Here is a 26,962-nt window from a genome sequence, read left to right on the forward strand (position 1 = left end):
TGATAAAACTAATTGCCACATTGCAGGCTTCAACAAACCCATGCAGAGTATGAGAATTTAGATGATGAGAGCTAGCTGAATTTCCTGCTGCTGTCATAATATTACTGATGTCTAAATCAGCTAAGCAGAAGCTACAGGAGGGTGTTGGTTTATGCCGGGCTGTAATGCAGGCAATCTCTTTGCACAAGTCATCTTTTGCTGAGCATCAGGAAGCTGGGTCTGTAGCTGGGTTGTTGTCTGTCTCTCTGCAATAAGTTGGAGCTTCCTTTGGTGGATTCTCTCATTCATGAGGACAGATGCTGGTGAGATATTGACTTCAACATGATGTTACAGTGATTCTTTGCAGTGACAGATCAGATGCAGTGGTTCAACCCAAGATTAACACTGGCTCCACAGAGGCTTCTGGTTGGTAATCTATATTTTGGCACTCAGAAGAGAGCAGCAGACTAATCAGAAGAAGGACTTCCAGTGGTCAATGAGATTAGCAGTCAAAATGCTGTGATTCTGTGTGTGTGATGAGGGGCATATCCTTTCATTTCTCTGTAGCTTAGGTCTCTATCACTAGGCAGCAATTAACATTCCCTTTGGTACTCTGATAGAAGTGCTATTCACTTTTCAGCTGACGTTTTAAGGGCACTCATACCTTCGCTTTAGATTCACGTGTGTGTCAAGGCAGCATCAAGTTCTCACATTCTCTCTTCACTTCTTGTAAGCTCCTCTACAGAGGAGAGCTTTTAGGGAAAGAAGTCACTCAACTTGTCTCTTTTTTGCCTTTATCTACTGTCGTTTTCAACAATGGAAACTTTCACAAGGATTGCACCTACAAGGGAGCAAGAAGGAAAGAGGATGCCTATTATGCCCATTATTGCCTATTTCCAGGGGGAAAAACATGAAGTGTACCTTTAATAGTAAGTTTTCTTCTTGATCACACTGTGAAATTTATTATTTCAATGGAATCACCCAGGTGTAACTTCAGGGTGGGTTTGGGATGGTGGCTGGGGAGCAGAGGGCGGCTGGGTGCCAGCACTGCCCAGCTCCCTGCAGCTCCCTGCTCTGGGAAGAAGACTAATAGGAAAACCCCATGTACTGGAAATGTTTCTTAGAACAGATCGCTTGTCCAATCAAAAAGTCTATTATCCAGCTCTTATGATAAAATATGCAGAGTTCTGACTTAACAGAAGGAGCTCTCTGCGCTGCAAATCTGGGGCATCGTTCTGTGCAATGTGAAATTACGTTCAGTAAAAGGAGACAAGACAAGAAGTGACATTTCAAAGAAGGGGATTTGTGTTTGAGTCCTGGAGGTCAGCGGGCTGCTGTGAAACACAAAGCAGGGAACTCACCGAACCCACAGCCTGAACAACTCTGCTGTGACCGCAGGTCTCTGTACTGTGTATTACCCTGAGGATTAAACATTGCCCACCAATACCAAATCTATAGCTGGATGTCACCACAGCCTGGTTACCCTTCTGGTTGACTTAAGACCAAAACGCCTTGGAAGGACTGCCACACACAGAGCTGGGTGATTTGAGCCTCCCAGAGTGCGAAGGATTACAACAGCCCAAGGGATCAAAGCTAAACCAGCAGTGCTTATGGAACTGGCTCCACGGAGAGATTTATGATGGTTTGGTAACTGCAGCCTGCCAGCGGTAATACAGGTTTTAATAGCAGAGGGAGTAAAACTAATGTTGTACTTCTGCTAGCTGTTGCCTGCATGTTTGCTGGTGTACTTAGTTTCTAAGTTCAGGCCCAGAAAACCTTACTCATCACAGCCCTTAATGCTGCTGTTCTACCACCTGGCTCGATGAATAATTACTGGGATTAATCATTGGAGAGGCCTAGTTCCTTCTTTGAACGTTAGTCTGAAAAATTGCTCTCCCTGGAGGCTTTTGATTTCTCAAGCCTTTCTCTACCATGACACACAGTGCCTGAAATTCAGTAGCAGCAGAAAACAAAAGGGACAAAAAGAGAGATGGGAGCATATTTACCGTGTATCGAAATAGAGTGCTTTGGTAACTGTACCTCACAGGTGATGCAGCAGCACTTTGATTCTGTCAGGCACTGGGGCTGACAGTCCCCTCTGTCACAGACACCTCCTCTCCCCAGCTTAATAGCCTTGCAATTAGTTGCTGGGTGAAAAAAGTATTCAGTAGTGGTTAATTGCTTCTCCCTGAAATATCTCTGGCATTGCTGCGGAGAATGGTCTCAGTGCTTCTGTCCATAGCATCGTTTAACAGAAAATACAGTGAATTTTTTGGAAATGTCAGGGGAAGCTGCCAGCTCTCCTCCTGGGCTTGGAACGGCCATTGGATCGATTTCCATTACAATGGGGCACAAATCATCTGATTTGCACAGGCGAGGATGAGAAACCATTCCTGGCCTGCAAGAGATGCTGTATTACAGAGAGAGCTGTGGAGAAGCAGAAACGGAGCTCATTCGGTTGGAAGCAATGGAGAGGAATGGAGTGATGCTGAACATTGGCTAGCAGAGAGGCTCCTCGCTTTTTAGGCTTTTACTGACCCTCCTCCCTTCTGGTTTTTACACCCATGGCCTCCAATGAATCTGTGCACTTGTATGATCACCACTCTCAGACTCGCTCCCTTGTCCAATACCTGCTTTGCCCCAGGAGAAGACTGAGGCTCTCTCTGACTTCCCTCCCAAATGATAGGTTGTCATAAGCTCAGTTGATCAGGAACAAAGCTTTGGATTTTTCCCAAGCAGGTATATTTTCCAAAGTACACCTCTGTTTTATCTGCCATCCAGAAATAATGGGGTTCAACTTTCTTTGCAGATCTTGATTGACCTGGTGGTGATGGATTGATGGTTGGACTTGATCTTATAGTTCATTTTTAGTCTTTATGATTCTATGCTTTCATTTCACATCATACAGCTGCTTTTCTCTTCTGCATGTGGAGTTGTACCCAGCATACTCTCAGCTGTAATCAAACTATTGTCTGTTAAAACAAATGACATAAGAAAATCATCTGTGTGATTCTAAGATCTCCCAGTCATCTGGGGATAATCTTTACAAAGACTTTTACCAACCATGTATAGAAGACTCACTCTGTGGAAGTTATGGATACACAGCCATCGCATCAGCACGGTTCTGTGATTTACAAGATGAAATGCTCTTTCTGGGGAATGTGCCATAGTTTTATTAAAAACGATTATGAAATGGAGTTGCTGCCAAGCAAAGCATTACCTGGGGTGTCAGCCCAGAAGTGAACAAACCAGGCAGGGTTTAAGTGTGGCTGGTAAAGATGGCTGGATTTGCACATGAATTCCAGAAGACTGGGATATTTCTTTTTCTCTGAATCTAAAAATTTATAACAGGGGAAAGAAAAAATAACAAGCCATCTGAAAATTTCCAGCCTTGTACTACTCTACTTTACACAGCAGCTGTGAGCACCTCCTCCTCCACATGATTTGAGGTAAGAAAGTAAGAGAGCATTTTCTATGTGGAACTCTGCAGTTTGCAAATGGTAGTGATGAACCTGATCTGGGGACAGGAAAAATGATGACCTGAATGGCTATCATGGCTTTCCTCCCTCATGTGTTTTATTTTCTGCTCTAATATGACCCATTGCCATACCTGATATGGGGATAAATCTCCAGTGACAGTCTCTTGCACTTGAGGATATCCAGACAAATAAAACTAGACTCCTACTGCACAGAAAATGTGTCAGCATTTTTAAGGTGTGCAACAAGTGTGCTCTAAAGTGCTCCAATCTGATCCAATGCAGCAGCGTTTGCTCAGGCCCAGTCCTCAAGCAGTGGCAGCTGGACACCAAACAGCCTAAAACCAAGTCTTGCCCAACGCTTTCTTCTGCTCAGAGCTCTTGCTGTGTGCGTCAAACACAACATTTCTTCTATAGAGAGTCAAGCAGAGTTGGCAGCAAGAAACCCTGCCATCAGTTCCTGAGATTACCAGTGGCCTCTCTGCCCTGTGTGCTGGCTTTTTCTCTCTCTAACCAAAGCAGTGCAGAAGCTGTGTTGTCAAATGACTGATTGAGCCCAACATGCTTATGTGATAAGCTACCTGGTCCCTGTTCTATCTTGACAGTTTATGTTACACAACATAATTTTTTTTCCCCTTGAAAAGGAAGATGGGTGTTGTAGAGAATGTTAAATTGGCTCACGCTGCAGCGTAGATTTCATTACCTATGTATTAATCCTTGAGGTGCAGAGCAATTCTCTGCCTAACGTTACTGGAATTTTTTGCATCTTTTTTAGGAACTGAGTATTGATCCCTGGAAAATGAACAACAATTATAATAAAATACAGACAACTACAATCCCAGTGGTCACGTTGAAGGGGGAAATGCTTCATTCGCACCTCATAAGAGCATTCAGAACATGAGTGGAGGGCAAATTTCTTCCTCCGTCACTGGGTAAGTGGTATCCATAGAGTAATGGCTTTTTGAACTTCCTAGGATTAGACTACAGTCACATTATTGTGTGACTAAATGAGGTGAAAGATAAAGTGCTCTTCCCTATCACGTGAAGCCAATTTAACTTCTTTAAAATTGTTTTTCCATATTCCAGCCTCAATCTGTTATGTAGTAATTTAATTTTAATTTAATCTTAAATGAAGTATGGGAAACTGTAGTGTCCACAATTAGATAAAACAGGATATGCCATAAATGACACCAACGCAACTTAGGTATAAATGAGCTTGGATCACATCTGTCTCCACTGATGTCCCTCATCCATGAGATTTCCTACCAATGGAAGCTCCATCTCAGCCTAGAGATGCAGAAAAGATCCAGCTATGGATCTGACCTCATAATGCCCAGAACATTGTTCTTCTATGCTTTCTGCCGAGTTTATTATTGTCTGTATTGCGTCTGTGGGAGAGATCAATGACACCTGAGACATTAATGGTATTATGTAAATATTTATCCTACTTTTCAAAGTAGTATTTCTGTGGTTTCTAGTTTACTTCTGAGAGATCCATGAAGAGTAACCTGCTCCAATGCTCCCTGTCACTTGGCTTAACTGCTTCAGCTAGGAAACGCTTAGGGGGGCCACGAATCCAAAAAGGTTCAAAATCAAGGCAGTCAATGGACAGATAATGTCAGTCAGTCAGATACTGTTTGTGCTTGACAGAAGAAATATCAATAGCTGGCATGACTGATGAGCAATGAAGGAAACTTCACCCAAAAAACAAAAAGTAAATAGATGGGGTTTGAAAGCCAAGTGTTACATTCATTTTGTGACTTCTTATTTTCCTCTTTATAAAGGTAGATTTAGTTTTACTTCTCAGCACAGTTCTCTACTCCAAGAACCCTTCATAATGATTAAATACAAAGTGGCCTTTACAGCAGCACTATTAATAAGGGTGCCCTGCCAGTCACTGTGGGTACCTGAATGGAGCTCCAGTGACCTGCCACCAAGGGGAATGGAGAAACAATAGATAGTGCAGTGTTTTTTGGCTACACTCTGATTCTTTGAGTTCTGCCAGGCTATAAATATACATAGAATAATTTACATATTTATTGCATTCATATTTACCAGGTTGAAAGCACTTCAGGTCTCTCACGTACTGTGGTCAAAATGCCAGCAAGGTCATTCTAAACCGTACAGAAATTCACAAATATGTTTCCCAGTGACATAAATGCATTGGTTTGAAAGCAAAGAAACAAAGGCAAGGGAAAGCAATATGTGGGCCTGTTGTGAGTACCAATGGGGATGACTTGAAAGGATTTTATAAATGCATTATATTGTTTATAGGCAAAATATCGATGGATGCATCTCCATTGCTGTTCTGGAACAATGTGACCTGGATTAGCTCATGGAATAGGAGATCAGACCACAATGAAGAGCACCCTGCTGCCTTAAGTAGGAGTTAAGAAAGTCATAGTGGAGAAAGGACAGAAAAGTGTACAAGACCAAACGTACGTAGCTGTCATTTCAAATGTGCCTGTTTCAGGAACTCAAGGTCCTATTTACAATGGCGCTGAAGGACAAAGAGGATCTCAAAGCATTGCCTAAGGCTCTGCCATTGTGGAATGGTGTTCTGATGCATCCAAAAATCCATTTGGAACCTACCTGTATTTTTAGCTGCCTTCCATCCAGCACAGGATTTTGGGGACTTTAAGACACAACCACACTGTGATAACAGCTAGATTCTTTATGATTCTGCTGTGCGGCATGACAAACCCAAGTACACGCTGGCATGTTTAACAAGGACAAGATAAAGAGTGCCAGCACGAGTTATGTTGGGAAGGAATGATGCAAGGTTCTGTTGCTGCGTTGCTTTCACACTTCCCAGCCTTTTGACCAAGCTGCACCACAGAAATGTGAGAAACATGTCATTTGCTGGAGGGGTGAGGAAATACTGCTATTCTGAGCAAGAAAGAATAAAGTCAGTCACTGAGCCAATATGTAGATCACTGAAGAGTTTACATATTGTCATCAAGTCTGGGTGCCAGGGCCTGATGTCTTTGGTGGCACATCAGCAACCTAATTAGCAACTTGAAGTCATCTCAGAATTGAAACTATTTGACACTCACTAAAAGGCTGATACTTGACATCTGGTTTGACAGGTTATGAGGCATCACAAAAATGCTTTCACGAATAAAGGACTTCAGTACATCCACTACAGCCTACAAAAGACCCCGCTGTGATCCTGGAGGTGATGGGATACCCAGGAAAAGCTGCAGCAAAGCAGAGTTTGGCCATTCATCCTCCATGGACACTGAACATGCTGCCACCTCAACCTTCAGGGCAGGAAACAACATTTCTAATTTCTTCACAAGCATCAGTGGGCATGAGAAAACAGAAGAGTACCAGTCCTGATGTGACTCGGTTTCTCCAAGACTGAGGTATAGTTTGGTATCTGGTGCCATTGAGACAGAGAATAATATGCTGAGTATTGAAGCACTTTACAACAGTTATGAAAGATGAGTCACTCTACTTAGCAGCTGTGACAGAGCAGTAAGGTCATGCCAGTGTGCACCAGTTCACTTTACCAGATAATTTTTTTCCTTTGGGAAACTAAAGCATTAATGGTAATCTTCTGCTTTTGGTGTAGAGATGCTTTTACCACACTGCAGTATATGGAAAAGGCCACATCTTCAATGTCATTGCTGCTTTTGTGCCCAGTGCTGTTCTGGAGAGCTTTGCTGTGGCAAAGACTTCAGAATTTTGCCTCAAGTCAATTGCTCTGCCAAGGGCTACCAACAAGATGAGCATGGAGGTCTGTTTAATCCAGTATCCTCACCTTCACCATGGCCAAAATCAGAAGGTGCAAAAACATTTTCACTGTACTTGTGCGTCAACAAACTGTGATCCTGGAAAAATAACAAGAGACATCTATTAAAAGCTGGGGGCTTTCCAGTAATGACTCCCGTAAACCTATCACACCCATTGAAACCAACTAGGCATGCCATTTATTTGGTGTTTTGATAAATTATAGCTCTGGGGTGCACCCAGGGCCAGATTTTTAAAGCTGTTCAGCTGTTTAACTCTCATTGATTTCAGCATAATTGATTTCAGTGGGAGTTAGGTGCCTGCACTGCTCCTCACTCTGGGCCAGTCCCTTCTATGGTAACTGCACCAATTAGGCAGGAGAGCAATTTATCCAGGGCCCCATTAAATAGAATCAATGGTGCCCAATTACATCTAAATTAGCAGTTCAGCTACTCTGATGGTTGAACAGGCTGCATGGCTGCTGCCATCCCACTGCCATCACAAATGACACAGGGAATCTCTTCCATTGTGTCCCAGTTACAGCAAGAGTCATCCAGGAATAACATCCTGCTTCCTCACTCAACCCATGATGTTTTTCATCCTCCCACCAGGTCATTCTGACATTGCAACAGACTAATGGTGTAACGGCTACTAGGAAGGAAAGCAAGCTGAATCCAAATCTAAATGAGTGGGGCTTACATAATTAGAGGGTGAGAGAAAGAGAAACTGGAATCAGAGACAAAGTCTTTTCAAGGTTTCCAAGGCAGCAAGTGGCTGCTTCTCGTACAGCATGCACCACAATTGTGTTTTCAATTCCACAGCATCAGTTTTCTCTACAATGAGGAGAAAAAACCCACTCTTTTGAAATGTGAGTACCTTTGAAATAATAGAGAGAAGGTCTGTGACATTATGCTCCACATGAGTAGTTGTGGTGATATCTTCATTTATTCGATATCATCTCCTGACATTTCATTCCATTTTCAGGCAAGTCATTTGTAATGTTATGTGCAGAAGATTCTGGTATTGTGATCTTCCACTTTTGCCCTGCATTTAATACTGAGGATCATTCAGCCATGATGGAACCAGCTGGAGGAAATTCTCTCCTGCAAGACACGAAGGCCAATGATGGTATGAAAGATGCGGGGCTGCTTTGTCATTTATTGCTCTACATTCCATATGTTAGTCTGATTGGTGTAGGGCAAGGTCTATTTATTAATACAACAGCTCATGTGAATTGCAGGCAGCTGACAGCAACAAATAAAAGCATCCAGGAAGGCAATGCAGTGACTGAGCAGAATAGCCTTAAGGGAACTTCTGAGGTGCTGCAAAACCTGATGAGGACAATAGGGCTGAGGGCTCAGCCTTCCCCAGCACTGTGCTTCAGGAGATAACTGTAAGAGAAAGGGAAAAAAGACCATTTCTGCCAAAGCCAGACAATTTCTGTCAAGCTATCAGAACAATACCAACAGGTAAAGTGGGTGAAGAAGCTAACTCTAGGAAATACATGAACATTCCCCCAGACAGATGGATCTTTCTATATAGGTCAAACTTTTGTTTTCTGCCAGCCCTCTTTCTCACTCCTAGGATGATGCCAGCTGCACTACACAGTACTGCTTCTCCCTCGCTCTTGAAAGAAAGCTTTTTCCAGGTGCCAAATCCAATCAGAACAATGTAGGTAGCTCAGCTGATGACAGGGAACCGGAGCCAAGGTGCTGGGAGCAGTAGAATGCACAGGCAGCTTCAGGAGTCTGCACCACCAGGAGACAGAGCAGCACCAGGACATCCCTCCCAGCACAAGCAACATTCAGTATCCCCAAGAGTGCCTGAAAAAACGTAAATTCAGACTAAAGCCATTTTCTTTTGAGATCAGCCTTTAATGAGGCTCCTTGTTACCCACAACCTCGCTGCAGAATAAATGAGCCAGTTAATGCACTGCAGGTAGATCAGCACGCCGTTGTGCTACAATGCATTGGTTCATGCTTACTACTCTTAAGGAAAAATATGAATAAATCATTTAGCAAGATTTCATTCCCTTACTCTTTGCAAAGCTTACAAATTAATTCCTCAATGGGCTTTTGTTCTAGCACTTAACCTGAGCTTTTCAGCTGAACCACTGCTCATTTCTCAGTTCTTGTCTTATTCTGCAAGGAAATAGCTTTACATTATGCTGACTTCTGCCTCTGCCCTTGGTATAGCTGCACCAGACAGGTCAGAATAAAAAAACAAACACGTACTTGGGTGAGATCTCTACCACAGTGGCTAATTTTGTCAGAAAAAAACCTCTCTGCTCTTCATAGGACCATAAGCAAGCACCACTACTAAGGTACTTCCCTCAAGGTAGCTTTCACCAAGGCCAGAGACAATATAAAAAGTGGCTCATTTCTTCTAAAAGAAAGAGGGAAATTAAAATATTTACAACTTTGCTTCCCTCCTCTGGTCTATTTCTTCTCTCTACTCTTCTTTACATAATTGTTTGCTATTCACTATTGAGTCCAACCAACCTCTTTTATAACGTGCTCATCCTGATAGTTTTGGGAAGGAGGTGCAGAGACAAATGAAGTAATTACTTCCAGCCTTTTGCTTGTAGAATCTGGCAGTTAAGAAAAGCTTCAGTAGTATTTTTCCTTGTGATGTAGAAAACATTAAAAAAGAAGTGGTGTTAGTTGGCCAAAAGCTTAGTGACTGAAGAAATTGGCTCCAAATATCCATACCTCAGGGCAAAATCTGGCTTCCTCCATCCTGGTTAGATGATGTTTTCACACGCTAAGCTGTAAAATTGCTAAGCAGAGGATTAGGGTTGTGGTTCCTTACTATGTATGACACATAAGGGCACCTTCTTGCCATGGCAGGGAGGTAGAGTTATAGCTAGGAGATATGTAAAATTACAGCAGAAACAATAAAGGTGGAGGGAAAATGCTTTGCTCATCAGTGAGCATTACTGAGATACCAGGTGGGAAAAATGGCAGAATCTTGAATATTTCCTGTTGTCACATAACTGGTGCTTCAAGTAAGTGTTGGGCTAGAAGCAAAATAAGGCTGGGAGTGCCAGTGTTCCTCATTGTATATTGTGCTTTTCTGTTGTAGAATTTCCCATTTCTTGTCTTTTTGCCATTACCAAATTTCTCTGTTTCTAAAGTAGTTGTTTCTACCCCATCCCCCACAGGACAGTGCTCTCCTGAACCATAACTCCCTGTGGTTAGTTCTTCCTGAGACCAAACTCCTGGTGCATTTAATGAGCTGTGTCACAAAGCAAGAATGGCGCCAGGTCCAGAAACCTCTGAACAAGACTTCAGCCCAGGTTAGTGCTTTTATTTTTACTAGTAAGTATGACTAATCTCCAATGCCTCCAACAGAGAAAGGAGTGTCTTAGCCAAGAGTTTTAATACTTCCCGAAGGCCTTTTTCAGTTGATTCAGGCTGGCTAATAAGTCTATACCTTGTGCTCAAGCTTTAAAACATCTGTTCTAAGTGCACCCTTTTAGCCCTTTGAGTTTGGCCGTACACGTGCTATTTTTGGCTTTGCTGGTGACTGACATGTTGTCCTGCTGACTGTGTTATTTCACATCCTGGAAACACCGCGGGCTGAGAGCTACAGGGCTCTCAGTATGGGAAAAACTCATTTCTTCTTTACATCTCCAAAATGTGAGCGTGTCCCAGCAACAGTCACCTAACGGTGACAAGAGGGGAGAGAAGTGAAGTGAGTGTTGTAAAGCATTAGTGCTTAATAAATGAGTCGGGCAGCAGACAGAACTTGACCAGCTGGAATCTCAAATATTGGTGTGGAAGAGGAGTATTTATAGACAGGGGCTGCACCAACCCTGTTTAAAAATACTGGCAGAAGTTTGAGGGTGAACTCAGATTACTGCATAGGGTGGAAATGGCCAACCTACAGCGTAACATTTGCACTTCTCTGGAAAGCTTTGGGATTTCAAGCAGCCTGAGGCAAAGCGTATTGCACGCACTTGGTGCCTGTCATGTGTCCAGCCCTCTCTGCTCGGGAGGATGGCTGCCAGTAGTCGTGTATGTGTGAATATGTGTTTGGGTAAAGCATTACTGGAAAGGGAGCTCGTGCAAACTTCTCTTCGCTGAGGTCACCTGAAAAATTTCCACTCGCAGCTCTTGCACTGCAGTTGTTTTATAACTACAGCCAAACTTGGCCACTCCAGAATTTTTAACCTTTGCTACCTCATTTCCATACAGGGAGGCTTTTCTCCTGAACTTTTATTGCTCAAAATTTATGCCCGAAGTAGTATAAATACCCATTGCATCTACTTTGTGTTTCCATGTAGATGGCTCCAAGCTGGAGCATGCAACAGCAGCAATGGGATATAGATCACGCCCCAGTATTTATCAAGGGATACTTCCATTTCCTCAGACACATGCAGCAATAAAGTATTGGAAGGGGAGCTGAGTTTGACACAGGTCTCATTGATTCAGCACATAATAATCTTTCCTCTGGCACCGAGAGCAGTCTTGGCAGTACCCAAAATGTCTCCATGTCTGCGAGGTGTCAGCTGCCGACATAGTGGGAGATTGAATTCAGCCCAGGGCAGGGGGAGGATCATTGCTGTTGGTGGCTGCAAAATCATCCAGGGCAAAAGGAAAAGGACAGAAACACCCGTCCAGTTCAGCAGTACTTTCCTGGGATTAAACCTATGGAAACATTGATACTGATTTTGCTGAGGGTAGCATTTTTTATTTTTATTTTTTTGTTTTTGCTGGGTTTCGTTGTTGTTGTTTCTTTGTTTGTTTAACTACTTCTTGTTGGGCTTACTGAGGATCATGAGATCATTCTGTCTCTGTGTCCTTATATCTCCCTGTCTGCCACTAACTTTCCCCAAAACTAACAAAAATTCTGCCAGCATTCAGCTGAAGCCAATTTTCAGCTGAACGAAAGGCTGGATCACATTCTTTATCTTTATTAGACCGGTAGGCAATGTGGTCAAAAGAAGACCTCATGGATGGATGGATCTAACCAGAGTTAAAATGGTTAAATATCCCAAATCCTACAAAATCTAACTGCAAGAAGCCAAACATCACCAGTGCCTGGTTCTGTGAAATACACAAATGGCTGCACCCCATCCATCCTGCCCAACAGAGAAGATGAGTTTGTCGCTGTACAGCAGGCAGAGCATGATGGTGCTTGTTAGATCTAGATATGCTTCAGCAGAAAACTTTCAGATGATACCTGATAATTTACTGTATCAGTGAGCACCGATTTTGCATTTTACTTAAGGTACAGAAGAAGCTGTAAACATTTATACAAACCCAGAGGAGAACTGGGCATAGTTAGGCTTGCTGTGCTGTCTCCCAAGATGATTCATGAGCAGCAGTAATGGATCTGCATGCAAGGACAGCACTGCCAGAGTTAATATCCAGATCGCTCCCTGTTTGGGAAAGGCATTTTATAGGTGTCTGAAAACAGGTTGGTTAATCATCAGAGCCAGAGTCATTCAGATGTGAGGTATTTTGGAGATGAGGCAGTAGAAAGAAAAAAGGCTGCAATGCATCCCAAAGGTGACAGACCTGACAGCAATTTGTTTCTTCCAGTTGAAGTGATGCTTCATCTGAGTTGACGTCAGGGAGTGTGGCTGGGTGTGAATCTACATAGACTTTGTTTTATTGATGCTGCATACAGGACGAAAGCGATTGTTTTTTTAACGTGGCAACAAAGAACACAAATACTCATAAAAATAGTGTTTTGCATAGCACAGGTTACAAAGAATGAACAATATCGCAAAGAAATTTGCTTAATTACATCTGTTTAACCACAACATTTTGTGAGATGTTATTTATGGAGAATAAGAAAAATGCCATAAGGAATAGCGGCTCATGCCCTTAAATACTAAGCATAGTTCTTGCACTGCCAGCACGAGAGATGATGATCTATGTCTCTAATTATAACCAATTTGGATCTTCCACACTTGATTTGGCTTTTTGCCAGTGAGAACACTGTGCCAGCATCTTTTCCTTCCAGCCTTTCACGCTAAAACTATACCAAACAAATTTATGTCAAACCAGCATCGACTTGGTTGGAGAGTTACCATTCGTTACTATTTGCGAATTATTGCAAAAAAACGTGAAACACTTCAGAACTGCTATTTGTTCTGAATGATTTTTGGAGCAGGTGCCGACAGCGTGCCCATACTGATGGGGAGGGGGAGAGGAAGAGGGGGGGTGTGTTGGGTTGTGTGTTAGAGGAAAGCAATGCTGGAAGAGCATGAGTTGAGGTGAAGACCTTGACCTGTCCCTGCTGCCTTGTTTCACATGCCATGTATATGCTGTTCAAATTCTTTCCGGTATCTTTTTAGCACCCTTGCTGTGGGTTTTCTTTGCTGGTGTAGACTGCCTTGTGCTAACAGTTGGATTTCTGCCTTGCACACCATTGCCTGGCTTGTACTTGCCTGTATGTACTACCTGCCAGCAGTTGGGTCTTAGTGAATCCTGCTCTGAGAGCAAAGGTTCAAAGAGAGAAGGTAAAATCTCTTAACCAGAAAACGCCTGCTAGATTAAATCTAAATGAAATCCTTCTTGGTCCTTTGTAAGATCTGAACAGCCCTTGCTGAAGCTTTTCTTTCTCAGCTTAACTCTTAAGATGTCTTATGCATTCTCTATCTAGGGAATATCCACTAATAAGGTCTGAGCACACTCTTGCAATTTATTTTAAAGCTAACTAACACTAACCTATCCCTAAAGGCTTGTTTTCACTTCAGGACTCCACCTTAATTACCATAAATTTACCCATACTTGGGTTTATGTATTACTGGCCTGTCTTCCATCTTGACACCTTCTTTCTGGATTTAGGAAGCAGAGATCACCTTCAGGTGATGGGCAGCAGAGAACAAGGGAGAATCAGTCAAATAAATTAGCACATTTCTCCATTCAATCTCTCAGCCCCCAAGTTTCTGCAGAGGGAAGCAAAAATGAAGGCAAAACAGAACTGAAATCTATGGCTTTGGTGGCTGTAGGGAAGGATCCAGAAGATTTTTCCCCTAAACAGTGTTTCAGATGAACTGAGACTGTGCAACTAAGTTGGCTGAGGATAACAATAAAGGCTGGGGGGAAAAAAGCATGGAAAACTTCCATGTTCACATTTTTACAACAAAATATCTCACTTCTGGCTTTGCCAGTTGCTGGGGTACATTTTCAAGCCGAAAAGATTTGCTTCTTCATGCTGAGAAAGGAATTTTTACTGAAATAAAAAAATTGACCTAGAACTGGTTTATTATAAGGGAGAAAAGTTTATAAAGGTAAATAATCCAAAGCTGAAGAAAACTATTTTTTTTTTTCTTGAAATATCCATTTTTACTTGCCCTAAACTGATTTTCTCCAATGCTCTTCTATTTCAGCCATTAAATCCCAGAGTTAAATTCTGAGTGCACTTCATCCCTTCAAGCTGTGCCGTTCTGACTCCTCAGCACTCCTGGGGCCTTTGCGGGATTTAAGAGCATGGCACAAAAGGACACATTTCCAGGGTGAAGATTTAATTTGATTTTGGGCTGTGTGACTGCGGGTGGGCAGAAAAGCAAATAAGAACTTCCTCCTGTCTCTACATCAGTTCTGCTAATCGGAGCTCTGCGTAAGTGAGCTGATTTGCTTGGTTATGGGTGCAAAATGAACTGAAGTGATTCTCCACCCACCGAATGTCCAGCCAAAAGCAACTTAGCCTGCTAGAAAATAAGGAAAACAGCAATGTCCCGCTGCTCTGTGCCAGCTATATGTTATTAGTCTCCTTGAGCAGGAAGGCAATAAGGCGAAAGTTCAAATGAGCAGTCACAGAATCATTAAGGTAGGAGATGACCTCTATGATCCTTCAGTCCAACCATCAACCCACCCTCACCATGCCCTCTGATCCAGTGCCACATCTCCATGGCTCTTGAACACCTCCAGGGACAGTGAGAAACGCCACCTCCCTAGGCAGCCTGAGCCAATGCATTACCAGTGAACCCAAGAGTGCTTCTGGCCTTGCACTGAAGGGTTGGTCATGGCTTTCTGGTGTAGAACACCCAGCGCATAGTTTGTTGAACACATTGGGTTGGGGTGGGCAGCTCAGGGGCCATAGGTGCAACCACCAAAGCAATAGTTCCACATGGGTGTGTGTTGTGCCCCTGCCCACTCTGGGAACCCTTCAGCCAAAATGTCCCCATGATCCCCAGCCATACACACTGCCTGGTGTATGCATGCCCTTAGGGAGTGAGCAATGCAACCATGGCCCAAATTTCCCGATATCATTTAGACTTCAATACCAGCTAAACTGTACTGTCTTGGGAATACCCTGACGATGCATATCTGCAGCTGATGAGCTAGGATTAGAAAGACTTTATATAAGGCCTGCTTGATTAAGTGGCTATTACCAACTAAAAACTCGGTGCTTCCCATTAAGTACTCTCAAGTGCATGTCCTGGTTTTACTTATTCTGCATTTGCATTATGCTTTGGAAGAGGCAGCCTGGCCTTTTTTCTCACCCAGGCCCACTTTGCCAACACTGATAAGATGCTCTATCTTGTTGAGCACCAGTGTAAGAGATGCAAGGTACCAATGGAGCCTTTCCTTAAAGGTGTTTTTCTGTGATCACCACATCTTCCTGTAGTTTACAGTGTAAATTAGCCCAGTGCTGTGAACTTTATCCTCACCACTAGATCCTATGGTGCCTTGCCCCAAGGCAGCTTCTTCCTTACAGCAGATCAGATCAAAGCCAGTACTGTGCACAAAAGACTAAAACAATAGCGCTCTCACCTATTGTCTTTGTTTCTATTGCTGTGCCAGTGCAGTTTGATTTGCTGTCTTCTGCAGCATCTGTGCTCAGGCTTCAGTGATTCCCCATAATAGCCCAATATACTTCTCACGATCCTTGTTCAATTTATACACACACCCCACTTTAATCCGTCTGTCCAGATCAGTTATTTCATACTTTGGTACATCAAATTGCATTCACCATCTGCTGGCCCAGTTGCCCTACATAAGCCAAACGCTCTGAAGGTATAATTGTAATACTGTTCATTATTTGCTTGCTCCCATTCTTCCCAAAATGCATAAGGACAGTAAAACTGATGAAATAACTTAAATCTCATTTAAATTCCCTCCAGGTTTTTTACACCGCTCTGATCAAAATAGTCACTGAGTTCTTGAGAAGAAGCCATGCATCCCACAAGACCCTTGGTGCCCTCAGATACTAACTGTGAAAAACAGAGTATTTCTGTAGGACTGGAGCTCAGCGTACCAGCATTAACTAAGTGGAGAGCAAATGCTATCAGCACATAAGCATGCTGTTAAATCGTTGCACAGAAGAATTCCAGTCTGGTTAATCACAATCTGATTTTTTACTGCCCCTTCCATGAAAGAAACATGCCCAAAAGATGATTTTCATCTTGTCATATCTATTCTCATCTATATTCCAGCCAAAGCTCGTTGATCTTGGACTGTGTTACTATGCACTGGGCTCAGGCAGTTTTTCAAGCATTTGCAAAGAATGTTTGTAAGCACCAACCCTCTTCCCCAGGGATAACTGCTCCCTCAGCTTTGATTTAATACTGCCTGCAGTCAGGAGGCCACCCACAGACTTCCAGCTCTGTCTCACTTGCTTCATTCCTACTTCAGCATGAAGAGCAAGCATGGGTGGAACAAGTATGTATGAAGACTGATAGGAAGCCCAAGGTTGGCATTTCCTTTCAGGACATGTGCTGGGGAGGAAGCTGCTGAAGAGCCATGGAGAAGTACCCCTCATATGCACAGCAAATGCAGGTTTGAATGCAATGCATTCCACCAGCACGCTCTTGGAGGAGCAACTTAGGTGGAGATAAATAAGACATGTAATTTCTTGTCAGACTGTTGCATTTCCCACCGCTCGTTTTAACAATTACACTCTGTGACTTTTTTATTAAACAACTGAAAAGATAGATTATTGTAGCCTGGGAAGAAAAATTGCCTGGAGAGATGAAACATATCCAGACTCTTTTTTTTTTTTTTCTTGCACTTTTCAAGGTGTTGCAAGGAATGTGTTTTCAGTTCAGCACTCAGTAACCAGCGCTGTGGTTTTGGCACTTATTACCAGGCTCACCTCTGCAACAGCCAACTTCTTAGAACCAAACCTGGGTGAAGCAGAAGGGCTGGTCTAAGCTGGGGCTTGGTTTGTTGCTGCAGGAATCATTAGAGTCCCACATTTCTTTCATGAGCAGCTTTCTTTAGGTCATATTTTTAAAGCAATTAATGAAAGAAGTGATTGCCCTTGAGTGAGCAGTGCCCCAGTGTGAACTGTAATCAATGCTCCTCTTTGCACTGATATCTGTGCCAATTAGAGGATTTTTTCCTGTAGAAAGGTTACCCAAACATCATTTTATTTCTTCTTACTAATTATTTTCCATAGTTTTAAGAAGCGCCTGGACTTTCAGCTTCAGCACTGAATTTGCTTTTGCAAAGAAAAGCCTGCCTGAAGGCTAACCTGGAAAATACATATTCAAGAAGCGTACTGCTAAATGCTTCAGCACTTCTCTTTGTTTTCAAGACCAGAAGGTTGTACATAAAACACACTTCAGTATTCACAGCTAAAGCTTCAATGCTTTTCTAAACAGTGATGTTTCTGAACTTGGGATCTATTGTAAACAGATAATCAGATCAATCTGAACTCCTGTGTGTCTGCTTGACTGGGGTAACTATGAAACCAAGGAGACACATAGAAGGGGAAAACTGAGCAGTCTTTGAAGACCAAACCAAGAATGATACAATGGAGAGAGGTAAAGGCTGAGGAAAGAGTGGGGGGCATAAGGGCCTTTGTTCCACACCATGTGCATGCTAGTCATTAAAAATGCATCCAGCAATAGGTGGAATATTGCTCTTCTGGGGGATAGAAATACAATCCCCTTCAACCTGCTGTAGTGGTTTGTTGGAGGAATTTTCCAAAGCAGAAGCAACCCGAATCTTCCCCAGTCCAGCTGGGCAGAGCAGGACTCCTGGCAGGAACATGCTGACAACCTCAAGGGCAGGTCTGCAGGAGGAAGCAGTGCATGGAGCTGCCATTGCTGCTGAGCATCAAGGGGGGGATTCTTTAAGGCAGCTTTAGGTTACGAACATGAAAATGGAGCACTCCAGACTCTCCGCCATCTGAACGCAGCTGATGGTGGATGCTCATTTCTAACGTTTCTCACCAGAGTGAGTACTGCTTTCGTTTCTCACACTAGACTAGTCACTTGGCCAGGCTGCACTCCAGCGTTTAAGGTGTTAGTCACACTGCCTTGTGGGGACTCACAGTCTGTAGTCTGGCTTATGGTGACCTTTATGACTGGCACAGTCTTCATCGTGATAGAAAAGACTGATGTAGAGGCATTTCACATCATTATTTTTAGTGCGAGGCAATGGAATAGTTGGAGGAGAACTAAGGTGTGAGTAGAGTGGCATTTATTGTCCCCTGTGGATGAATGCAGTGATTTGTTGTACGGTTTATTTCTTTTTTTTTTAAAGGACAAGGACAAAATAGTTGGCTGGGTAGGTAGCTGAGAGGTGGTAAGTGCTCTGCTTAAGGTGGAGTAGTCAGAATAGATGCATCAAGGATGAAATTTCTCACACTAAGGGTTTTCCCAGCATTCTCCTTTCTCAGATCAGGGATAAGCCACTGACATCACAAAGCCTTCTACAAGTTTCATGTTTGTTAAGCTCAATATGGAAGATGCTCAAATAGCAGCACACAGCTATTAAAACCCAGCAGGAGAGCCCAGCCTGCAGGGAGTTTCCCACACACACAGTGCTGACCTAGGAGCTGGAAGATCTCTGCTCCCATGAGGACCACCAGTTGCACAAACTGCATTTTTCATGGAGACTGGTCTCACCATGCAGCCTCCTCCCCTTGCCCTGTCAGAAATAAGTGAAAGGGATCAATATTTCTTCATTCTGATTTTGCCATTTGCCATCCTTTCTGGTAATTTCTGACATCTTTCCATCTTCCAAACTGTCTCTCCTTTCTACAAACATTGTCAGCCTTCCAAAACATTTCCCAGATATTACACGAGCTGCATCAACAGCCCCCAGCAGAGCGTGGCATGCAGCAGTGCAATGCTGTTAGCAGATGGGTACCGCTCCTCACAGTGACCCCAAATAGCAACACCTGTCTGCTCAGCAGAAACTGTGATTTATGGGGAGGTCTTCCCTTCTGCGAAGGGTTAACCTGCTACTCAGGCTGCCAGGCTGACCCTCAGTGAAAATTAATAGCTTGCATCTGTTTAATATTCCTTTCCAGTACATTGCCAAATCATTTCATCTGTATTTAAATGGATCAGTGCTTTTCATCGTCAGTTGTTTCCTCATTCCTCTTTGTTTTTTTGCTAATCCTTTCCCATTCACAGGTGTTTGTGAAATCATAAAAGAAAGTCGTTCATTGTTTTTATTTCATAAGGCTCCTATAAATTTGGAGGTAAGGGATGTGCGCCGTTTCAACAGCTCTGTGCTTTGCTCCAGTTAGAAGGGTGGTTCACATCTGTAGATTTTATAGGTGACATTATTGACATGGCAATGTCATCACTTGCAACTAATCAAAATGTGCCAGATTAGACCCAGATTTCCTAAATGCTTGTATTGGTATTATTTGTCATGCAAGGCATTAATTTAAAGCTGATGCATCTGTTACAATCATTGATGCTCTAGATGGAAAAGATCCATAGGGAGGCTTTCAGCTTTCCATTTAGTGCCAAAGCGGAACTGAACTCTATCAGATGTATGATTATTGTCATTATTATTTAATACCCCTCTCTGCCTCTGCTGTGTGCTCATCACTTAATGGAAAACATGAGTGCAGGCGCTGTCTCAGATTGCTTGCCTTCCCAGTGACAGACCAGGCACCCAAGTGACAATAAAACAAGCACCATGAAGAAAAGGGCTGAGGATCTCTTGGCATGGCTGCCCAAGAGAGACAGACCAGTGCCTTGGTGGGCACGGTGGGATTTTTGGTCTGGTTTGGCTTCTGAAGTGGAGATGGCATGAACAAATGTGTTCAAAGAGGGTGTTTGCGCATTAAGACTTTACTAGCATCAAGACCGAGACACAATAGGAAGACAGAGGTTTAATGTAATATAATGTGGATGCTTAATAACAGAGATAATTGACCATCAAAGGGATGTGCTTTTTCTGTTGCACTTTGCAGCATTCAGTGTGCAGGTTAAAGAACTGCAGAGAGATGAATTTTCCAAGAAAACCTTACATATATTAACCTTGGGCAAAGGCAGGGAATATTCTTTGTGCTTCCAGATGACTCTTGGATCTCCACAATGGTCACATTCATCATCTAGATGAGCTGTCCTCGGGAGAGCACATTTTGAAGTTGTTTAGATCTTAATGAGTCATCTATGAATTACCAAATATTTCACGTTCTATGTGGAGTGCCCTCGATACAACCATCAGCTGGGATGGCTGAAAATATTGTAAATAATCTCCTCGGTTTAATGAGCTATCATACAAGGAGAGGCTAGATAGGAGTCACAGCTTCACTTCGTGATAGATCAGCCCAGGCATTTGATTTACTGTGGGGACTACTTCTACTAAAACTAATCAGAGGCTATCGAGGAAACCCAAACAGATCCAACCTACCAGAATTTAATCTCCCCACAAATAAAACGTACTCATAAATCAGGGCAAGCATGTAAATGTGCTCCTCTAATGCTTCTATTAGGGAAAACAGAACCACAAAAAGCTCAGTAGGATGTGAAAACTATTATGGTTTCCCTGGGTGATGTCAGCAGTATTAGACTAATTCATAATACACAAGGAGCTATAAGATCCTTCTGCCCTTACAGCTGGCTAATTAGGCGAGATGAGGAAAGCAATCTGACAAAAACGTTGATGTCTCGGATTTCATTCTGAAGCTTAAAATGGACATGTTTTTATATTATTCATTGAATTTCTCAGATAAACAGAGAGAAAAGAGAGATAAAAGGTACGAAAGTCATCATCGTGGTTTTTCCTTACTGAAGGAATTCTGACAGAAAATCAAGTAAACAAAATATACTGCTTTTGGTTAAAAAAAATGCATACAAAGCTGAATTTCACAGAAATAAGCAAATTTATTGCGAGGAAAGCATTTGTCACTAAAAACGACAGTGAGGAAAATATGCAATAAATACTTTGATCAGATCTGGTAATGAGCTATTCTGGCAAACTGCAGCATTAGTTCATTGACAGCCTGTTCAGCTTGATCAGGAAAAAGCGTGTTGAGGTAACTGCAGGAGTGCAGTGAAAATCACACTCTCGAATGATCATTGTCACATCACGTTGTCCAGGTGGTGAATGAATATCCACAGAGAGGAGAGTGGAGACTCACTTTGTACTTGGGAGAGTGGTACCTCTAGAACTTCAATCCTCAACAGGTCAGTCCAGCACTGCCGCAGTTTATATAAGAAAACAAGATTGAATGTTACCAGAGATGTGTTTTTTTTTTTAAAGAGAAGAAGTGCAGCTTCACTGCTCTGATTCAGAACTGTGATTTTCCTGTGGTGCTAAGAGAGAAAAGAATCAAGACCTTCTGCTTGTCAGAAGATTAATGATGTACATCCATATGGAGGAAGTTACACCAGAAAGTTTTGTATAAATATACTGGTTGATGATGTTTTTTATTGTCTAAAGATGTTATTCTGCATTTTGCTTCAGTGTGATGCATAGAGACTATTAATAACAGCAAATGATTGCATTTAAGACAAAAATTGAAGGAAATAATTTATAACAAAATCTACATGAAAGCCATCTCTCAGTTTCCGCATATTGGCCATAAATCATTCAGGAGACACTTATGATTGATTTACAAGAAGATTTTTGTATTACCATAGATATATAAGCTGCCTGCTGAACAACTGTCCTTCATCCATAATCAAACATATCCTCAGTAATTGATAGTTTTCAGAAAACAGACTTTGAAAGCCAGAAAGGAAGCTGAGATAGAGCTGTGATGGTTGACAGTGGATGATATTTACAAGTTACAATGCCATTTATTCACAAATCTTCTGTGCAGACCAGAAGAAATTAGTGGTTTGGGTTAAAGGACAACGTGGGAGTTGGCTCTCTCTCAATGCAGACACACTGCTGAGTGCTCACCTGCAGGTCACTCTACCTGAACAACAAATACACATATAACTAGGACTTTCAGGGTGTTTTCTGTAACCCAATTATTTTCTTTTTAAAATAGCAATAAAAAGTGGAGCAGGAATATAACTGATAATAACCTGTCAGACTTCTCCTCTCTCTTTTGCCTCTCTTCATTTTACTCTATTTTCTCCATGCTTGATAAATGCTCTAGAGTATAGAACCAGATTCAGACTCTTTCCTGCTTTACTGAAGCACCACCAATTGGCTTTGGCTTGCTTTAGTTATTTGACCTTTCCTTGGTTGCTATGTTCTATATTGGAGGTCATTGCAAGAGCAAGTGAGTTCTCTTTATATTCCACTGGCTTATACAAGTTCCAATGAGGTCAGAAACCCCAGTCTCCTCTACATTCCTCTATCCTGCATTTTTATCATTGTTTCAGAGTGATGACACTCCTCCATAGCAAATGGGGTAATGATCCTTCAGAAGAGGAAGTTCCACTTGGGCACTAAAGACAAAAAAGATGCAGGAAGATTAAGATGATTTTTGGACACCTACAGCTCTATAAGAAGTGTGCAGCCAGTCTGTCATAGTGCCTTCAGTAAAGGCCTTCTTGCATTTAATATGTTTATATCAGATGGACGCTGCCTTAAATGCCATTTAGTACACTCAGACATTATTTATTACAACAGGGTGTTGGAGGCAGTTTGGTTTCACATGGTTTCACAGACCCAGGGAAATAAAGGGATTCTTCTGTCTCTAGCAGCTGATTCAATAAAGCACAGTGAGGGCTAATCTACTCTCTAGAATAAAATAAGTGACAAAAATTACCCAACTCCTTTCCCAGGGTTTCCACTTGCTTCCCTTAGGCTGTTTGTGAACCTTCTGATGATAAAAGGCTGTCAAGATTGCTGCAAGCCAATTACTACAAGCTCTTATGGTAGAATACGAGACAAAAGAAAAAAAATGTAATTTTGACAAAAGTACTCCTTATATTCTCGAGTTGGTGACACTTTTCAAAGCCACATCATTGCTTATTAATGTGAACCTGGAAAATGACCATTCAGCTCCAGTCAAAAAGATGGCGACTGACCTTATGGTACCTGAATGCATGGGTATAGCTAAGGTGACAAAAGGGTGTTCTTTTACTTCAAGGGAGCTCAACTGAAATTACATAAGTATATAAGGTAACACCCAAGAAGACTGCTAGATGCTGCTGTTGAACTGACCTGGCGTTATGGAGAAGTTGCTTGGGTGAGAGAACTCAGTTGTGGCCAAAAAAGGATGCAACGCAAAGGTTGGTCTGTGCAAGTTGCTTTCATTTAGAGAAGCTGTCATGCAACATCATGACAGGCACTGTCAAAGCAGTTCCTCCTTTTTCTATCTGTACTGTTCCTATTTTGTCTTTGTTAATTGTTTCATCTCACGGATAAAAGAGGATATATTAAAAATTATCTTCTGTTCTGTTCTAGCTTAAAACTGTCCCGTGCAGATCCTTACTTGAGCATGACAGAATGTCCTGCACAGTGGTGTATGGCAGGCCTTACATCTGTGACTACAGTGTGTGTTGCAGACTCTAGTACTCCAGCTCAGAGCAAAAATCACATGAGTGTGTCATTTCTACTGGCAATATCCAGGCTAATCCAGCAAAGCCCTAGGACAGGATGCTACCAGGTCAGAAATGTTAAGAAAATCTATTCTGCAAGGAGATTTGGCTGTAATTTAAAACAAACTAACAAAAACAAAGCCAAAACAACTCAGAGTGCAGTGTTTTGAGACAGGTTCATGCTGTACATAACATCCAGGGGGAAAAAAAAATGACTGTGTTGAGTAAAGGAAGCATGAATGGCAAATTGAAAGCATCCACACAAAAGTGCAAAATCCACAGAGGATATCAGCAAGGACAGTAAATAAAAGGCTCGACAGGAAGCCAGTCTGTGCACACATGGCTAGATTTCAAGATGCATTGAGTATCTCTATAAATAATTTCTTTATTAGGGAGCCAATGTGATTTACAAGTATTGGATCCTTCAAATTATTATCCAGTAAGAAGTGTAGAAGGCACAACTGGTTAGTGTCTGCTTGGAACTCCAGTTGCTTTCAGAGTACTTACAGCCTGCATGGTTCAAAGCACTTTATTTGCACAGAAAGCGCTGGTGCTTTCTGCTATTAAAGGAAGTTACTTATGAGGTGGAAAGTGGTTGTTGTTTGACAGCATCCAGCACACAGAAAGAACCACGTTGTGCCCAGTCAACAAAGCAAACAAACACTGAAAGAAAAATAAGCAGCTAAAATGAAATGCTGGGGATGAACTTGGGGCTGACACTCTAAGACCAATGCTCAGAGCAGGGCAGAAGTATCATTGGTAGCTGTGAACTCCTATATTTCTTAATTATGTTATTTAATTGCCTAAATAGAAAAATATTCTAGAATTAGAGCTTCAAAATCTCACCCTTGCAAAGTCGGACAATTTTTTGTATTAAGTGACACCTTCTAGTTTGGACAATCACTTCCTTGAGAGATGCTCACAAACAGTCACCAAGGTGGCAGTCTGTTGTCCAGTATGTTCATTCAGTTTCTGATTCTGCGGATTAACTTTCAGCATCAGGCTGATGTCAATATTTGCAGGTACTCCACAATTACAGTATGTCTGCTAAATCACATTGCTTTAATCCAAAAGATTTTACACTAGAAAATTACAGAATAGAATTTCAAGACATTTTGGCGGCCACCTTGCTGTTCTGCATTTATTTATGTGTTCTTCCATGCTCTTTGACCGCATCTGACATTATTCCTCACTTCCTCTGCATGCAAGACTTCCTTCAGGCAAATGCATGAAGTAGAACTGACCAGCAGTGCCAATTTGATGCTGGGGAGATGCAATTTATGCTACATGTAATCCATTTTGGCACTGCACGAACCTTAAACCCTGTTTAAGGCTGCAGCACTGCTTCGTGTTGGAGTTTTTTAATGTAAACCACAGGGCTGATACGTCTGTGAGACCACCATCTTCTCCTCCATTACTGTGAACAGGAGAAGAAAAAACACCCAATGAACTAAAGCAAAGGAATGCTTTAGGATGGTAACAGATCAAGAAAACTCCAGCTGCTAAGGTTACCCAAAGGTGAAAGTTGACAGAAGCCCACGAGGACTCAGCATGGAGACATCCAGCAAACAAGATGTAATAAGACTGTCTCAGGGGAGCCGACATGATTAAGATTGTGGTGTCCGACCTTATCTCTGACAGCACGTTGCCTCCCAGCTACAAATGTTCAAGTGTTTATAAACATCTGACAGAGTAACTGCAAGAAATGTAATGCAGCTCATCACGGGGGGAAAAGATGGTCGTGGAAATAGCTGAGAATTGTGTTGGCAGAACTATTGAGCCCTAAGGAAAAGGGGCTATTTTAGTTACAAAGTCCTTTCTATGCTAATGATAATCCACATACATCAACATTCTGCACATTCGCTGGGTCAATTTAGACCAGAAAAACTGTTTGGGTATGACAATAATTAACTATTAAATCCAAATAGTTCACTCATCCATTCCTGAAGCGCTCTATTGAAATCTCTCAGGAATGTGCTATGTTAAAAGTCTGCAGGAGACGAGCTCAGGTCTGCTGAGCTCACCTGGCTGGAGACACAAGACCTTCATCCTTTCTTCCAGCAAAGCAACACAGGAGGAGATTGTTCTGAAGGAAATTAGTGCAAGTGTATAAAATAAAGAAGAGAAAAAAACAAACCAAGCATTCTGTCTCCTCTGGACAGCAATTTAAGTGCTAATTGTATTCTGCTGCAATAAACTAACCAGCCAGATGTTTCAGATAATTAGTATTAAAGTTAGATTTTTATAGCAGCTGTTTTCTTTCTGCCAGACAAGCAATGTATCTGCTTCCTGGGCAAAGTCTTCCAACAGGATGTCTAAGACGTGACTGTGATGTGTGATAGCACTTGTTAAACCATCCAGCTTGAGTCATGGTAAGCGTGGTAGCACATGCAGCAGCTCACTTGGGTTTCCAGGTATGCACTCGGTGGGTTATGTGTGTCTTCCCACAGCTTTGCTGCCTTTAGAACTCAGGCTGGCTCTGTCTCCAAAAGCTGATTGGCAAGACCAGCAAACTCCAAACCTTTCTTTTTGCAGGGAACTGCACAAATTCTGTTGACATAATTCTAAGTCCTCAAGTGTTCTAAGATACACTGTTCCTCTTAAACCTATTGGGCTATCTGTCCTGTTTATAACATACCGTAGGGTCAATCTGGAGCAAAGCGCATCTTATAGAATCATAGAATCTAACTACAGGAATAGAATTAGTGTCCAGATCTCTCTATCTAGGGAACTTCCCAGACTTTGATGTGACTCAGGTGTGCCTGAGAAGTTGCAGCAAGGCAAAGTTCAGCATGGGAGGGAGATGTTGGCAGCTGATGAGCAAAGGGCAACAGCTGATTGTGCCAGGTCTCTCGTGTGCCCGTCAAGCACTGGTTTGCAGTTCTGGGCTTGGGTAAAGGTTCACCATTAATTGTCAGCCTTATGGTTATTGGGAGTGCCCCTATAAAAGAAGAGCAAAATGGAAATCTCTGGACAGTGACCATGTTTTGGAAGGAGACACTCAAAAGTTCCTTTATAATGTCAGTGCTTTTGATTTCCCAGAGTGATTGGTGATGAGTAACTTCTGCTGGGAGGAACTAGGATGCTCCTGACTTCCATTTTCACAGGCATC

The 26,962-nt window shown here is 42.3% G+C and overlaps 1 long non-coding RNA gene across 2 annotated transcripts; it reads left to right on the top strand.

Moving 5' to 3' along the window:
- On the top strand, positions 1-26,947 carry LOC107318850. 2 transcript variants are annotated; one of them, XR_001557545.2, is made up of 7 exons: positions 1-908; positions 4,231-4,387; positions 5,730-8,058; positions 8,175-8,318; positions 10,354-10,488; positions 14,539-14,768; positions 16,276-26,947. It is a non-coding gene; the product is annotated as an uncharacterized LOC107318850 (long non-coding RNA). The 2 variants fall into 2 exon arrangements; XR_004308504.1 differs by having other exon boundaries at positions 6,545-8,058.
- Positions 26,948-26,962: the final 15 nt, after the last annotated feature.

The sequence above is a fragment of the Coturnix japonica genome, chromosome 10, assembly GCF_001577835.2.
Source record: "Coturnix japonica isolate 7356 chromosome 10, Coturnix japonica 2.1, whole genome shotgun sequence".
Lineage (NCBI taxonomy): Eukaryota > Metazoa > Chordata > Aves > Galliformes > Phasianidae > Coturnix > Coturnix japonica.